At 35.8% G+C, this 18,393-nt stretch overlaps 1 protein-coding gene across 3 annotated transcripts in view; it reads left to right on the forward strand.

Annotated features, from left to right (window-relative positions):
• LOC150105386 (DDB1- and CUL4-associated factor 17-like) overlaps positions 1–18,393 on the forward strand; it is a 276,136-nt gene that overhangs the window by 136,923 nt on the left and 120,820 nt on the right. The window lies entirely within an intron of this gene.

The raw sequence follows: 18,393 nt of genomic DNA on the forward strand, positions 1-18,393 counted from the left end.
TTATAAAATGTGTATTTTTTTATATGGGAGGGGGACCTACCAACTCCTTGAGGGTGACTGCTAATTTCTTGGCTAAGTGGTAGTAGTTAGGGCTGTCGATTCCTTCAACTATCAGACGTAGTGATGTGTTTGTTTTGTGTATTTTCGACAGGCAATAAATTCTGGGAGTGCAGGCATAATTAGGTATTAGTTTTTTTCGTTGTTTCTTCTGCCACGTGATCACTTGATTAATTCTGTTGTTTTCTTTTTGATGTGTTTTGTGGGGTTGTAGTTCATCATTTGGTACGTGTTGTGATCGGATACCAAATGGTTCATTTTTTCTAGGTATGCTGTCTGATCGAGGACAACGGTAGCATTACCTTTATCTGCTTTTGTGATTATTGTCTTTGTTATTTTTTAAGGATTTGATGGCCAATTTTTCTGCTTTGGTTAAATTGCAACTTAGTTTTTTATTTGGGTTTAATATGTATGATGTTTCCATTTGTATTTTGTCTGCTAAATTGGAAGAGAGGAATCTCAGACCTCCTTCAATATGATAAATGAAATCTAATTTGTTAACTGACCTTGGTTCAGAACTTTTTCCAGTAGTGAGAGTTCTCCTTGGTTAAGGTTGTAGCTCAATTTGTTAATAACTTGGCCATGGTCTGTTGATGGTTGATTGTTCCTGGCTTCGCTTGTGGGTGATTGGTTGCTCCTTGTATTGCTAGTTTGTAATTAGCTGCTCCTCTGGATGTGGCATCCATATTGTCTGTTTGCTTTCTTGTTGTTTTAATGCTTGGAACTTTGCTATATTTTTCTTTGTTCTTAAGTAATATGTGTTTGGCTGGGTCATCTGTAATCTTGTTTAGAATATTCCAAATATCGGGTTAATGTAGCTCGATAGCTCTAATTTTTGTTGTAACACACTGACTTATGTAACTGCTAAGTTTTTGTGGCCTTGTGAATCTGTTCTCTTAACAAAGCTTTTCCAAACAGGCATAAATATGGAATGCTTTAGCTGTAGTAAACTTCTTTTTTAGCTTAATGCAGTTCTGTACTGAGTTGCTGTCTTGACATTGTTTTAGAAATGCTAGTCAATTAACTAACATAGAAACGTATTTTCATCCTACCGTAGTCACTGCATTGCTTGTGGGTCAAATCTCCATGGATTATGACAATTGTTTCTTTTAAGGTTACAGTGGTCAGCATTCATAGTTAAGAATTTATGGAGACACAACTCATGTGTTAAAAAATTACTTTACTTAATATTAGGACAGTAACATTCAACGTTTCGATCTCTGTATTGAGGTCAGGAAAATACATAATGTATAATATCCAAGCTACATGCCACTGCAACTTTTTACCTACAAAAAGAAGGTACTGCCATGGGCTCACCACTTTCCACGTTAATAGCTAACTTTTACATGGAAGACTTCGAGCTCTAGATTCGGCCAACCTAAGCCCAAAGTCTGGCTGAGATATGTTTGATGATATTTTCACCATTTGGTCCCACGGCCATGGAACATTAAATACATTCCTTAGCTGCCTGAACAAACACAAACTTATCCAATTGAAATCAAAAACAACTGTCTTCCTTTTCTAGACACACTCGTCACACTTCTTCCCTCAGGCTGTCTCTCCTTCTCTGTCTACCACGAACCTACACACACAGACGCACAGGCCAATACATGCACAAAAATTCATACCACCACCCAACATAAAAACTAGAGGTCATAAGCACCCTCAAACACAGAGCATTAACAATTTTCTTGAATGAACAAGCTCTAAACCAAGAATTCAATGTCATTATACAGACAGTTGTAAAAAAAAACAGTTCACGAGATCCATAAAAATACCACTAAAAAAACAAAAAAGATTACAAGAATGTCATAGCCATACCCCGTGTTAGAGGCATTTCAGAAAAAATAGGCAGAACACTACATAAATACAACATCAAGACTACCTTCAAACCCTCGACAAAATTAAAAAATTTACTCAGTTCTTCTAAAGATCCTCTTCCATACCTGGCCCACCCAGGGGTTTACAAAATCCAATGTACATTGTACATGTAACCTACCCTACATAAGGGAAACAGGCACAATCCAAATCAGAAAAGATGAACACAAACGACACATTAAACACCTCCATTATGGTAAAACAGGCCTATCAGACCATGCACTCCAAACATACCATAGAATTGACAGGAACGGTGCCAAGTCCCTACACCACACCAAAACCTGGTTTGATAGAAAATTCAAAGAAGCCTGTGACATGCTAAAACACTATCCAAATGATCAAAAATGGATTAATCATTCCCAGAATGTGGAGGACCAATCTGCAACCCTTATAGCAACTGGAACAAGCCCAGAAGAAAATCTCAATACAAGAGGACTTCAGAAATGTTTAATGTAGTTCTGTTTCTAATTTATTTATTTTTAAAAAGATTTTATGTGTTTATTTTTATACTTATCTGTTGTTTTTTAATTTATTTTTTAAAATTTAATATTATTAATTTAGTTTATTTCACAAGAGGTCAGGATAGGTAAAAGATTAATAAGCAGTTAGATTCATTTTACCTTTGTAAAGTGCAGTAGCATGTAGCTTGGATTTAGATTAATTTTACATTTGTAAAGTGTAGTAGCATGTAGCTTGGATCTTATACATATGCATTTTCCTGATGATGACCTCAATACAGAGGTTGAAACGTCGATTGTTACTCTCCTAATATTAAGTAAAGTAATTATTTTAACATGTGTTGTGTCTCCATAAATTCTTAACTATGAATGCTGACCACAATGTAACCTTAAAAGAAAGACATGCTAACTCTTATCACCATCTTTCACAAAAACTTTATAAATAATGGCTATAACAAAAATACTATCAGTGAAGTTCTTAATAAAACTTCATCAAAAAGTTCATATAATATAGATTACAGTAAAACTACAGCTATCATATGCATTAAAGGGTTATCAGTTAAAATAAATAGAATTCTACACCATTACAATCATACTGCTTTTAAATCACCTATAAAATTAAAATACATATTCATCTCCTCTAAGGATTCTCCCCTTCTTTCCCCTCCAGCCCACCCCTGGAGTATACACATGGTGTATGCCCCAGGTAACCATTGCAACCTGTGACTTACCTTACATTGGTAAAACTGGCTGCCCAATTCCTATCCATAAAAAAAATAACAAAAATACGACACATTAAATTTTGGTAAAGCAATCATCTCAGATCACACTCTTAACACCCTACACCAAATTGATTGGAAAGGTACTTGTTCTTTACATCATGCAAAAACCTGGTATGAATGCAAATTTAAAGAAACCTGTGAAATTTTGATCAACCATCCTCATCTTAATAATAACGGTTGCGTAAAAATCTCCAGCTGGTATACATTCAGCCCACTTAAGTTCACTTTTTCCAGCAAACCCTTACTTTAGAACTCGAAGCAATAATTTCAGTTCTTATTGGCCACCATCTATACTGTTTTGTTTTAATTTATTTGAGAAATTATGTGAGAGCCTGTTGCTCTCTAGCTTAATATATCTCTTAATTATTTGTAACCAGATAGATAATAACATGACTCTAGCTTTGATGTAGTAAGTCCCCCCCCCCTCACCAGAGGTGAAAACTAGGCAGTTTTAATGGTTCACCAAATTACTGTGACTTTAGCATACCATGTACATTATAGTATAGCTTGTTTCTTTGTATATATGTGTATACTCCAGATGATGACCTTGATATGAAGATCGAAACGAGTGATTATTTTGGTTTATATTAAACAAGTTTTATTATAACATGGTAGTTGTTTCCATAATTTTTAATAAGGAATGGTGATCACTGTGTAACTATGAATGAAAGGATTATGTATAATGTATGATTTCTGCATTAATTCCACCTTTCCAGATTAAGGAGTAGACGAGGACCTCTCTTGCTTCTTTCTGCCACTTCTGCTGTTTGGGAACACTTGAAATCTTCTATGAAAGAAAGGAGACGGCTGCTGAGATGACATATGATGCTTGATGACTACTCACCTCATTCAACACAGTGTGACTCAGACTAGTGGGTCTGCCACTCCCAATAGTCCTTCAAATCATGCACATCAACCTCCACCACTTCATTCGATTGTGCTTTTATGTAAAATGTTTTTATCTCTAGGTGAGGGTCACCCTAACATCAAATTAACTGACCCAGAATACGTTTGCAAATTTCACATTAAAATTCATATAAAATAAAAACATTATAAAAAATGTTGGCATCTTAGAGATAAGCTCTGGCACCATTCAACACATTTGTTACCTAGACAAACTAGTTTTTTTTTTGTTTTTTTTTAAATCTGGATGACTTAATAGGGGTCCTATTAGTTGGAGCTATATCTGTAGAGATATTGAGTTGTCTTGATTACAGAAGTTGTAAGTAGTTGTAGATGTGTCACTATATGGTAGATGTAACAATTTTTTTCTGGGTTGGAAGGTATATGACAGGAGTGGGCAAGTTCTTCGGTAATAAGAGCCACAGAAAATATTATTTTAAAATTGTATTTATAAATAATAAAAAATACAACTATATAGTAGTCCTACTCACCAAAGAAGAATATGTTAATCTCTACTTGTTGATTGCTTTGATTCTTCATTTATGCAGTTAATAGTTTAAAATCTGACTGGTAGGATGTCAAAGCTGTTTTAAGAAGCTCGGTGAGGTGGCTGTTAGTGAGGATAGCACAATGTTTTGACTTCACAAATTTCATTACAGAGAAGAGAAATTCACAGCAGTAAGCTGTTCCAAAAACAGAGAATAGTCGGAAGCCAGTTTTTTGAAGATTGGGATACTTTGTTTCTGGGATTTGTTTCCAAAAGTCAGTTACAGAAGAGCTTTTAAGAAGTTTTAAGAAGCTCGGTGAGGTGGCTGTTAGTGAGGATAGCACAATGTTTTGACTTCACAAATTTCATTACAGAGAAGAGAAATTCACAGCAGTAAGCTGTTCCAAAAACAGAGAATAGTCGGAAGCCAGTTTTTTGAAGATTGGGATACTTTGTTTCTGGGATTTGTTTCCAAAAGTCAGTTACAGAAGAGCTTTTATGTACTAGCTTCAAACCCACATCTTCCTGCAGCTCAATAAGCTCTGTCTCTATTGAAGCAACATTCGCAGTAAAAGGTGCAACAACAGGACATCCATCATTGATGACATCAATCACAAAAGGATTCACAAGAAATTCAAAACATGGCTTTTACTTTTTTAGTTTCTCAAACCTATTCTCAAAATCATAGTGTTTCTAAGTTTGCTTAGTTTACTGAAACAACACTTATTGTTTCAGTTGTTCGTATTTCCGTTTTATACTCTTCTGTTGCTCAGTCATTTTAAACAAGGGTTTTATAACTTTCACTAAAATCAATCTTAATTATTTATTAATCAGAAAAGTACTTATCTACACTAAAATTCACTAGTTATGTTTTGCTACCGCCACAAGCGCATAATGTGTATACTGCATGAAGAGTGATGATGCAGAGTCCAGGCAACAGAGGCGGTGGGTAATGCAGCGATCATAGTAGTCACTTTTGGAACTAATTTTGGCAGGAGCAACACAGCCAATAAAATGTCAAAACACTTTTTATCAACCAAATACGATAATAAAATCCACATTAACAACCCTTTTGACTGGTACTGTTTAAAAGCTAAAAATGTAAAGTTTCAAAATATATGTTTTTTACTTATCTTTAAAGCATTTAAAACATTCTAATATTGGTACATACTATACTACCATAGATTATTAATATAAAAGTTTAGAAAAAATGGCAATGAAAACCAATATTGTCTTGGGAGCTGTACATAGTAGCTTTGGGAGCTGCATGTAGCTCGTGAGCTGCAGTTTGCCCGCCCCTGGTATATGATTACTTAATAAGAAATTATATTCTTGTTTTCATCACCATAAAATATGCATTAAAAGTATGGATGCCAACAAGTATATAATTCATTATAAAATATGCTTTCAAGCCTAGTGGAAAAATCTGTTACAGTGGTATCACCTGAACAGAATGAGAGAGTAGCAAAACAGATGTTTGAAGTAAAATTGATATGTGGGGAGAACCAGGAAGACCAAATTTAGGTAGGTGGTTCTAATAGTTTGGAGTGCTCTAGAATATGATAAGATAATCAAACTACAGACCTGCATATAATAGACCAGTTACCAATTTGGAATAACTATACCATAACTACTTACTGATGAAAGTAGTTATGGTATATTCATTGATTTAGACTATCATAATATCTGATACACCACTTAAGGATATACAAAAGAAAATATTGATGACCGTTATCATACACTGCAGTAAAAATCAAAATGCTTTTCATAAAAAAAGACTGTTATAATAAGATATTTTGATTCAATATGCTCAAGAATTCTTTGTTTTATGTTGGACTTTTTTTTTTTTTTTAGGAGGAAAAAAATAATGAAATCGAGTGATTTAGCAGCGCGTACATTTTTTTTTTCAAATTTATTTATTCAGAAGGTTTTTATTTACTTTACATATACTTGGTTTGCATCATTCTGTTTTCTCTTTTCATTGCTATCCATTGGCTGAGTGGATAGCATCACTGCTCTCAAGTCAGTGGGTTCAAATTGCACTGTGGAAATTGATGTTGGCAAATGTCTCTAGGTGGTAGATGAATTTCATTACCTGGTACAAGACCAACATTATGCATATTAGCAGCCGAATGTATATTGAAAAATTTCTATGTTGGTCTTTAGAGCATTGTTTCTGGATTATCTCATCCATTAGCCCATCCATAGTACTAATGAATATATTACAACCTTCTGTGGATGGAATTCACATAAAATTCAAGTTTTATTGTTTATTTTTTTATTTCATTTTATTTATTTATTTTTTATGTGAATCCCATCCATGAAAATTATACATCTATCTTACAATTAGTACCACAGATGTACAAACTTTTTTCGTTGCTCCTCTCAGACATACTTTTTACACCTCCTCTATTTTCACATCTTTTACCATAGAGTTTCCAGACAGTACTGCATAGCTTTCCACCATTCCTTTACAATTATTCACCTTTGACTCATCTGCCATTGCCACCTTCCTTCTTGCACCTCCATCTACTAGTCTCCTCTCTAAATATTCTGTTTCACTCTGCACATGCCTCAATTCATTCCTCAACCTTATCAGTTCTTTTCTAATATTCCTCACTCGTGTTCATATCTTTTATCACTAGCTTCCTTACCATTCTTGATTCATTATTCTACCATTTCACTCCTTTACATCTTCTTTTGTCTTACTACACTCTGTGATACCTTTCACCACATTTGTACATTTGCTATTATTGACTTTTGCAACTCTCATGTTGCTTACATCATTAGTTCAACAATCGGGTACTTCTTTCACACATCACTTGGTACCATTTTGTATACCTTTTCCAGATCTACAAAATTTAGATACAGATCATTGTTATATTGTCTTCACTTCTCAACTATTTGCCTTAAAGTCAAAATCTGATCCTTACAACCTCTATTTTGCCTGAACCTGGCTTGTTCTTCTCCAGGCTTCTCTTCCATAATTTTTCTTACCCTTTTCTCAAGTATACTTGCCGTTGTGTCGGAAAAAAAAAAAATGATGAGTTGCCTTTTTTTTTCGCACCCAACATTAAGTTATCTCAGAAGGAGTGGATAAGGACATGCTTATGCCTCCGGATGGGAAATGTACCGACTAATGTCCCAAGAACATGTAAATATCCAAGTGTGTAAGCTCTGAACAGTGTTAAAATAACCCATGAGTTTAATAGAGAATAGTTGTAAATGAATTAGAATGTAAAATCATGTATAAATTGCCAAGTAAATATGTATAAGCTAGAGCATGTTTTAAGCCATGTAAAAACAGTCCGTGGCCACGGCGTCCAATCGGCAGTCACTGTATGCGTGACGACACCGCCGAGTGAGGGAGCTGTTTTGAGGTATAAAGGTTTCGGCGGGGATTCGAATCACTCTCTTTTTCTCTTGTCTCTTGTCTCCGGATTTCGTCGGCACCTAGTTTCCTGTCGGAGAGCTGTGTAGAGCTTGCCGCCACATGTAGCAAGAATCCCCTCTTGCTATGTATGCTGCGTGGGCCAAGGTTGCAACTACAATGTATTCAGATCCATAAGAAGAAAGAGCCACTGATGAAATCAACGTCAGTGTTCAAATCTGTGTACGAGTGTTTTCGGTTCATATGGAAACAAAGGAATAGCAAGGCCACCATCAGAGGAGATACTGTAAGCAGACCAGAGTATCCAGTTCAAGGCAAGAACGGTAAGCCTAAGATTTTCTTATGTTAAATGTTGGATTAAAGTAACTGTGGAATAAGGAAGCAGAAGTTAAGGAAGAATACAACTTCCGTGTAGTGCTATAAGAACAGTCAGCGATTTGGACACTTTTGTCTGCGGTTGAGAAGAAAGCATATTAGGCCCCAGGCGAATAGGAGGTCGAGGTCTGAACTGTTTGTGTAATTTAGGAACAGTAATGTCATATGGTCAGAATGTAATTAAATGTCAGCTAAAATTTTGGAGGGAGGATTAAGTAAGAATAAGAAGTATTACCCTAGAGAAGTTCATGTCAGAATTATTGAGTTGTCTTTAGTATATATGCAATATTACATGTGTGATAATATTAGGTAACTTAGTTATAATATAAGAGTCTGAGAATAGATGTTACGTATAGAAGTGAGAAATTTGTGTCAAGTAAGGGACTATAATATTGAAGTTTTGGATGTGATTAATTAAGTATAGGGAACCCAGACTCTTTTAAGATTAAGGATTTGATTAACATGTATACTTGTCTGTGTGCCATAATAAATGTGTTTCTTTATATACAATCAAATGAGTTTGTCATGCTTTCTGAGGATTGAGCTACCGTTTGAAAATTTACATGCCGTGCATTAAGGGGGAAACCAATAGTGATATAAGAATCGGGACCACGATTGCATGCCTCATGATCCCTACATTTTCTTTAAGAACTCTTGGATATTGTATCAGAGTTTAGTTGCCGGCTGGCGCAGTCTTTAATCAATACAAATTTGTCGGCAATCGAATATCTGATATTAAGTGATACAAAAATTAATGTTAACTGTAAAGTTAAAGTAAAGACAGTTAGAGATATAACAATAAGGCAGTCACATAGTCACACAGCACACTAGACGACACAAAAGTAGAACATAACACTTGCATAAACCTTACCAGGAACACTCAGTAGAGAAATTCTCAAGGCTTGCCAGAAACTTTTAGTATGCTTTCTTGTTTTCCTTGACTGCCTATTTAACTTCCTGAGTTTACCATGGAGTTCTGGTTTTTCTATTGCAGACAACCTCACAGCACATCTCTCAGGCTGAATTAGTCAAGTTTCCTTTCAGGATTTGTCACTGAATCTCAAACGTTTGGTTCCTGTTTTTAAATTCTTTCATTCCTTCTTCAATAATATCTGTATATTTGAGTCAAATGCAAATATTATTGGTACTTATATACAAAGAAATCAAAGTTGAGCACCTCTGAAAGCTGCTCAAAATTGATTCATTTTAGAACTTCCTTACATGTTTTTCTTTTCAATATAATATTTAGTTTCATCTTGCTCAAAACTAAATGGTGATCACTTCCATCATTTTTTTTATTATTTAATATTTATCCTACACACAGGAGGTACGAGAACCTATAGGACATTGGTTCTCGTACCTCCTGTACCTCATTGGTACCATGTAGGGAGTTCAAAGGATTTAGAAAGGAGAAATCTATTGATATTTTTCTTAAAGAGCTGGAGGTTGAAGTTGCTCAAGTTGAGGGAGACTGTTCCAGAGGAAAGAGGTAGATGACATAAATGAGGAAGGGAGAAGCAGGTTCAATGTGTTTGCAGCTGTACTGAAAATGGATGTTGGCCAACTGCTGTTTTAACAGGTTCAGCAGTGTTGAGGGATGATGTTTGACTATTCACTGGAGCAATGACCATAGAAGTACCTGTAGAAAAGATACAGAGCTAAAACATTGCATCTGTGAGATTGAAGTTGAAATGAGCCTGTGGAGATTGCTGTCCAGAGGAGAGCAGTTTGTCTCACAGATGAGCCAAATTGCTCTCCTCAGGACAGCATCAACAAATTTTAGGGAGGTTTTTGGTGCACTGCCCCAAATGTGTGAACGGTACTTTAAGGATGGGCAGATTTGGGATTTATATAGGATTAGTAGCTGGGTGGGTGAATATAAAATAGCTTCTGGAGTGCCTAGTATACTCTTTACCACCATCAACAATAACATAGTCAGTGAGACTTTTCTTATTTCTTGTATCTTCTCTCCATGTGAATTTGTGCACATCTTTATGTTGGAACATGGTATTAGTAATAACTAGTTCATGTCCTGAACAGAAATCTATCAGACATTTACCATTACTATTAGCCTTGCTCTTTTCTCCAGATTTTCCCAAAACATATCTGTATGTCTGGTTATCATTGCCTGCTCTGCTTTTTTGATCTCCAACATGGACCAACTATTCCATTTTCTTTGTGTCACCTGCCTTCTTCAATGCCTCAAAAAATTCCTCTTCTTTCTTAGTAGAACCTTTTGTTGGACTATATGCACAAATACGTTATTGTTCAGTTCCCCATTCTGATATTTGCCCAATTCAGTACTTGCTATTGCCTGCCATTCAAGAAGATTATTCTCGTATTTAGTGTTGAATAACTATCCCTTCTTTTCTTTGATCATTATTGTCTGACTGTAACCTCTTGTATTTGTTGTTCTGAAAAATCTCACCTGTTTTTGTCATTTTAGTAACACCTGTTTTGTCAGTCTGGTACTTATCCAATTCTTCTGATATTTTTGTGTCTTTTCCATTGAAGCATCTTATGTTTATGGTGCAAATCTTGATCTCTGCTGATGTTGAGTTGGGATAACTAGGAATGAATGAGTTAAAATTTGGATCATTTAAGAAATTGAGAGAGGATTTTTCAGAACTCATTTTTGCTGCAAATTCAAGAGTCATAGATTTCATAAAGTAACTCTCATAAATGCAATAGCAGCACCGACCACATATTCTTTAAAGCATCTGAGTGTTGATGGTTCCACTGAGCTCTGGGTAAGGCCTTCACTTCTGTGATGTACTTAAGAAATTTGAACTGACTGTAAGAGAGAAAGATGCAAGTGGCAAAGGCTGTCCACATGGTGTGTGTGTGTGTGTGCGCGCGCGCTGGGGGGGGGCAGCAGGGAAACTCCCTCCTTGGATTTTTGCATCACTCTGAAAATAATTTAATATCTATGGGAAGTTTTTGGTATTGAGACCATGTTATAATATAACTAAAGAGTTTAATAAAAATAAGCAATTAAAACCTGACAAGTTTCGTAAGCCGTAAGACTTACATCATCAGGGATACTGGTACATAAAACTTTTACACAACAAAAGCCTATTGACAATTAATTACACATATTAGATGTTTTTGATACCTTCACAACCGTTAATTATAATTTGAGACCTATGATTGTAGTGCTACTACTAACAGTATTTCATGTGGCAGTGAGTTCGAAGCCATCTGGTGTGAGGTGGAATCTAACAAGATCAATTACATAGTGGGGTGTTGTTACAAACCTGGTGGATCGGTTGCTAGTGATGAAGAAATGCATCACCAAATAGAAAAGATGAGCATGAAAAGAGTAATCATAATGGGAGATTTTAATTATCCAAATATTGATTGGGTAGCAGTACAATCTCATCAGAAGAATGAAAATGCATTTATTGAGCTGTTACAGGACAACTTCCTCAACCAGCATGTGACAGAAGGAACTCAAGGTCAAAGAGTGTTAGATTTGATTATAGTGTCAGAGGGCATTTCAGTTAAAGATGCAACTATTCTGCCTCCTGTTAGTGACAGTGGTCATTTGGTGCTCACTTGGGAAGTGACTAAGTTTATGAATGTTTCCGTTCAGAAGAGGTTACAAGCTTAACTACAAAGCAGGAAATTATGACCAACTGAGAAGTATACTGAGTTCAGTGGAATGGTCTCAGTTGCTGGATGGGAAGAATATGACAGTGCATGGGGCGCATTTAAACAATACTTAAATGATGCTATATCAGAATGTGTCCTGAGAGATTGAAAAATAAATAGGCTAGGAGTCAAATGGATGTGTAGTCTTATTAAACAAGAGATTCGTAAGAAAAGGACGATGTGGAAGGAATACTGTGTGCATAAGGTGTGCATTTACAAACGTTATAAGCAGCAGGTTAGAATAGTCACAAGTGTTGTGCGGAAAGCAAAAAGTCTGAATATGAAAAGAATTCAGCAATAGGGACTGATGGAATATCAGCACATGTACTAAAAGAGTGTTTGCCTGAACTAGCTTTTCCTTTGACCAGGCTGTTTATTATGAGATGCAGAACAGGGAAGATTCTGCAGGAATGGAAAGAATGTATGGTAATTCCATTGCGCAAAGGTGGTGCAAAGACCGATGTATCAAACTATTGACCAGTTAGTATCTCAGGAGTGGTGGTGAAGATTTTGGAAAAGTTGGTTAGGGCTCGCATTCAGAAATGGGTTGACAGTGAATCTCTACTTTGCAATGAGCAACATGGATTTACTATGGGTAGGTCATGTTTTAGCAACTTGCTCACATTCTATAACAATGTTACCATTGAACTAGCCAAGGGGAAACAGATACACTTTTGGATTTTGCTAAGGCTTTTGACAAAATACAGCATGGTAGACTGTTGTATAAATTGTAGAATATGGGTTTGGGTTATAGAATATTAGTGTGGATAAAAGGATGGCTGCCTGACAGATATCAAAAAGTAGTATACGGGGGATGTGAGTTTGTAAGATTTAAGGTAAGTAGTGGTGTACCACAAGGATCAGTGCTTAGTCCACTGTTATTCAATCTGTACATTAATGATATTGGGAAGGATTTAACAAACAACATAGAGCTATTTGCTGATGATGCTAAGATAGGTAGGGTAATCAGGAATGTTGCTGATATGCAGTACTTGCAGAATGATTTGAATACGGACTAGAATTGTGGACATGAGAAAATGGATGTCAATTCAATGTCAGTAAATGTAAAGTCATTCACTTCAGCATAATTAGATATCCAATTGTTGTGTTATATTGGTGGGATTTTGCTAGAAGAAACTGGTGAGGCTAGGGATCTTGGAGTGTTAGTAGATAGGAAGTTGAATTTCAAGGGCCATGTAGCAAAGATTGCGATATAACTCAAAAGACAATTGCAATACTGAATGCAATACTTTACAAGGCCAGGGAATTCAAAGACTCATTGAGGGAGGGGCACCTACTCCAAACTCTCTGTACCATTCAATCCACCAACTACAACTACCTTCATCATCTACACCAATGCCATCTACCACTACCACTAGTATTTTCACAATCACAAACATTCCTCAGTGGAAGTCTTTAGGAATAGGAACTTCTTGCTAGCTTCTGTTCCTTTTCATATCTGATAACTGTTTCTGTTCTCTTGATGCAAACCTTGTCTGACTGAATAGCAGAAAGCCCATGATGGTATTCAAATCCACAGCCTTTTGGCTGGAGAGCGGATATGCTAATCACTCAGCCAGCCAGGCCAGCAATATGGTCTCAATACCGAAAAATTCCCACAGAACTGCTAAACCACAGAAACTAATTTGTAATTTAATATCTATCTGATTACAATATTGTTAACTACCATGCACTCTCTATGCAAAAAAAAAAAAAAAAAAAAAACTTCTCGTTCTCTGATTCACCATTACTACCTTGTACTGCTTCCAAGTTATTTGTTGTATCATCATATGCTAATGAAATAAATATTACTTATTAAACCAGTTATTACCATTTAACCACTATGCTGTATTACTAATGGTTATAATGTCATTTTATTTGTTCCTAAGGTTTCCTGAATCTATAGCACATCAGTGTGTGTAAGGAAATATCTCATTGTTTATATCTTTGCCCAGTAAAGATTCTTTATGTCATAGATAATTCATGTTAGAGGTTTAATGGAATTAATAACAGCACTGAGAAAGGATTAAAACTAATTTTAATACTTCCAATATTTCGTCTCTGTCACAGAGACATCTTCGGGGATTACAAAAACTTTTTGTAACAACACACACACATACAAATACAATACAAAGTGAAACTAAAGTTCTATCTAGGTGGTGCACCCTCTATGGCATTTGCAGGTGACCTGGGATGTAAAGAGAGATCTCTGATAATTAAAGTTTCCCAAATTTTGGGAAGTTTAATGCAACCGTATTTGTTTAAATTAGGTTGATTCCTGAGTGCAGATGCAGATTCAAAAAGTTTTTGTCCCCCCCTGGATATACAGCTACCCAAAATCCACAAACCTAATTCTCCCCTAAGACCAATAGTAGATGCCACCAATGCTACAAATTATCAAAGCAGCTAGCTAACTCTTTGACCCCCCCCTCACTGGTCTTACCTCATCTTATGTAAAAAACTCCACCCATTTTAAAAACTTAATTGAAAATCTTACTTTAAGTAATACAGATATATTGGTAAGCTTTGACATCATCTCTTTATTTATAAATATTCCCCTAATTGACACCTTAACACTCTTAAAAAACGTTTTTCCTTCTGATATCTTAGAGCTCTTTTCGTTTGCCATCAACTCTGGTTATTTCTCTTGGAAGAAAAAAATCTACAAACAGATAGAGGGAACTGCTATGGGTTCCCCCTCCCCCCTCACCTCCTTTTGCCAATTATTACATGGAAAATTTTGAAAAACGAGCCCCCCCCCCCTCTAAAACCTTCTATCTGGCTAAGATATGTAGATGATGTGTTCTCTGTTTCATTCCTTCCTTCACCTCAATAGTCTACATCCAAGAATCCAGTTTACGATGGAAAAGGAAAATAACAATAGTTTACCCTTCCTAGACACCTTGGTAACTGATAACCTTTCTTTCTCTGTATATAGAAAACCTACTCATACAGGCAGATACATTCACAAACTCTCCCACCACCACCACCCCTCCCAGCAATATGGCATTATTAAAACTCTGACCAATAGAGCCCACAATCTTTGTTCCAGTAAAACTGCCCTTTCAACTGAACTCAAACACATACACAACACCTTCCTTTCCAATGGCTATAATGACTACAGAATTAAAAAAATAATCAAGTCCTTCCCCATTCCCCGACCATCTCTTTAGAAGGACTTCAGAAATGCCATCACCATTCCGTGGTACTTCAAAATAAATAGCCAGATGATTAAAAAAGTACAACCTCCATACAGCTTTTAAGCCTCACCGTAAACTTGCTACCCTTATCTACTCCACTGCTCCCTCCTCTTTCAGTGCCTGGTGTATATAGAGTACCTTGTTCCTGTAAACTTGCCTACTTCGGACAAACAGGCAGGTCGGCATCCATCCGGTTAGAAGAGCACAGTTCTTGCATCTGCAAACACGATTATGGTCAATCTGGCCTTGCAGACTATGTTTTGAATACATCCCACAGGATCTCCTGGAAAAAAACTACCATGTTCCACCATAGTAAATTCAAAAAAGAAAGACTATTCTTTGAATCTGCATCTGCACTCAGGAATCAACCTAATTTAAACAAATACGGTTGCATTAAACTTCGCAAAATTTGGGAAACTTTAATTATCAGAGATCCCTCTTTACATCCCAGGCCACCTGCTAATGCCCATAGAGGGTGCACCACCTAGATAGGACTTTAGTTTCACTTTGTTACTAAATCACTTAAGGAATTGACAACGTAGATACGAATATAAATTAAATTACACTTTAATAAATATTTCCGATAAAAGTGTAATTTAATTCATATTCGTATCTACGTTGTCAATTTCTTGAGTGATTTAGTAATGCATAACCAACGTATAAGCCTGTCTACAAAAAGTTTCACTTTGTATTGTATTTGTGTGTGTTATTACAAAAAGTTTTTGTAATCCCCAAAGATGTCTCTCTGTGATGGAGACGAAATATTGGAAGTATTAAAATTAGTTTTAATCCTTTCTCAGTGCTGTTAATATTCCATTAAACCTCTAACATGAATTCTTCTCAACACATGTCATGGATAAGATTAAAACCCAGGTCTTTCTAATCAAAGTCAGTGTCATTGATGACTGATCTGTGAAAATCTTCATAAAGGTTAAAGGCTAATGGCCCTAACACTCATAGGACCACCCTGTAACTTTCCTTCTTGATACTACTCTCTTTATAGAACTCTTTAATATTTGTGACTAGCCAATTGACAGTTTGATCTGATAACTGGATATCGAAATCCAGTAATTGCAACTTAAATATCAACTTATGTGGGAAGTTTTCAAAAGTTTTTGCAGAACCTGAAAAATTCCAATATATGCATTACTCTCTTCATTATAAAAGATGACAGGATTATTGTTAGCTGAGTGGTTAGCATACCCGCTCTCTAACTAACAGGTCGTAGGTTCAAATTCCACCATGGGAATGGATGTTTGTGATTGTCTTTAGGTGGGAGATGAATTTCATTACCCAGTGTAAGACCACTTCCACGCTTATTGTAGGCCTAAACTGGCTTGATAAAGTTCTATTTTTGGTCTCTGGAGAAGGATTTCCAAAGTATGTAAAAATAAATATTAAAAAATATATATATAAAATTGTTAATAAAAATCCTTAGCCCACCCACAGTACAAATGTGCTCTAGGTCAATTAATTAACTAACCTTTTGTGAATGGGAACCACTTATGAATGCAAAAGTGCCCTGTAACAAAATCCATGTTGACCACTATAAATGCTGTTTATATCTGCCCAATTCTGTATCAAGCTATTACTAATTTTTCCAAAATCAGATACAGAAGAATTATAAACTGGTCTATAGTTTGCTGCCTCCATTTTACAACTGCCTTTCTCAACTTTCTTTCGCTTCTGCTCTCTCGTTCTCCAAACTTTTTCACTGCCTGTTTTCCATCTTGTTCCCTTCACATCAGCAAAACTCTTCTCAACTTCCTATCTTTCAATTCTCTATCTTCAGTCCATTCCTCATACCTTCTTCTTCTGTCCTTAATATCTTTATTTATCTTTCCCAAAGAGAAAAAAAAAAGAGAAACAACGCAATGAAGGCTTATTTTCTTGATCCTGAGAATTAGTAATAATATTTTTGGTTTACAGATCAAGTATTGATCAGTTTTATTAACTTAACCAACTAGTTTCGCCAAACTTTAACTGTTGGCGTCTTCAGGGCCTGACAAGAATAACTGTAAAAACTGACTAGAATAATTACAAATAAAATAGTATCGAACGTGCGTGAAACACGTATCGCATGTACAAGATTAGCTAGCTGTTGCTAAGGAACTTTCTGTAGTTTGTATTAAAGTTCATTTCTTTTGTTTTTAAAGATTTGATTAGGGTTTTCCATATCTCTGGGAGTATTAGGCCTTGATTTCTGTTAAGGTTGACAGTAGAACGGGCCACTTTGGCTGCTGCTTTGAAAATTCTTGAATGATAATCTTCCTCTAAGTAAGGGGAACAACTTTTGTCCCACTCAATGACATGGTTAGTTGTAGAGAAATGAGACGATAGGCCAGAAATGTCCTGTCTGTTGTTTTTGACATAGCCAATGTGCTCTTTTTGCCTGATTTCAAGGCTTCTCAAAGTCTGTCCGATGTAAATAGAGCCACACGAGCATGGAATATTATAAACTCCAGCATATTTATAGAAAGGGTGGTTGTCTTACACAAAAATAAGAGTAACATTTAAACCAATAGAATCTATTCGTAAACTACTAAGATCTCCAAAAGACAACCACCCTTTCTATAAATATGCTGGAGTTTATAATATTCCATGCTTGTGTGGCTCTATTTACATCGGACAGACTTCGAGAAGCCTTGAAATCAGGCAAAAAGAGCACATTGGCTATATCAAAAACAACAGAAGGACATTTCTTCAAGGCCTAATACTCCCAGAGATATGGAAAACCCTAATCAAATCTTTAAAAACAAAAGAAATGAACTTCAATACAAACTACAGAAAGTTCCTTAGCAACAGCTAGCTAATCTTGTACACGCGATACGTGTTTCACGCACGTTCGATACTATTTTATTTGTAATTATTCTAATAAGTTTTTTAACAGTTATTCTTGTCAGTTTTATAGTTACACATAATTGTGAGATTGTTTCAGCCTATATGTAAGTGCCCTGAAGATGTCAACAGTTAAAGTTTGGCAAAACTAGTTGGTTAAGTTAATAAAATTGATCAACACTTGATCTGTAAACCAAAAATATTATTACTAAAGAGAAACAACATTCATCCATGCAGTTGTGGTAGCTGCTATGGGCAACTGCCACATTTTCATTCTCTGTCACCTTGCTCATCATTAAACAATTTGTGGTTAAAGAGAACACTTAAAAAAAGTGTATCCCCACTTTTCAACCAGTAATGCTATGGATTC

Source organism: Typopeltis vanoorti, chromosome 6 (assembly GCF_054136105.1).
Source record: "Typopeltis vanoorti isolate ZY-2024b chromosome 6, IOZ_Tvanoo_1.0, whole genome shotgun sequence".
In the NCBI taxonomy this organism is placed as follows: Eukaryota; Metazoa; Arthropoda; class Arachnida; order Uropygi; family Thelyphonidae; genus Typopeltis; species Typopeltis vanoorti.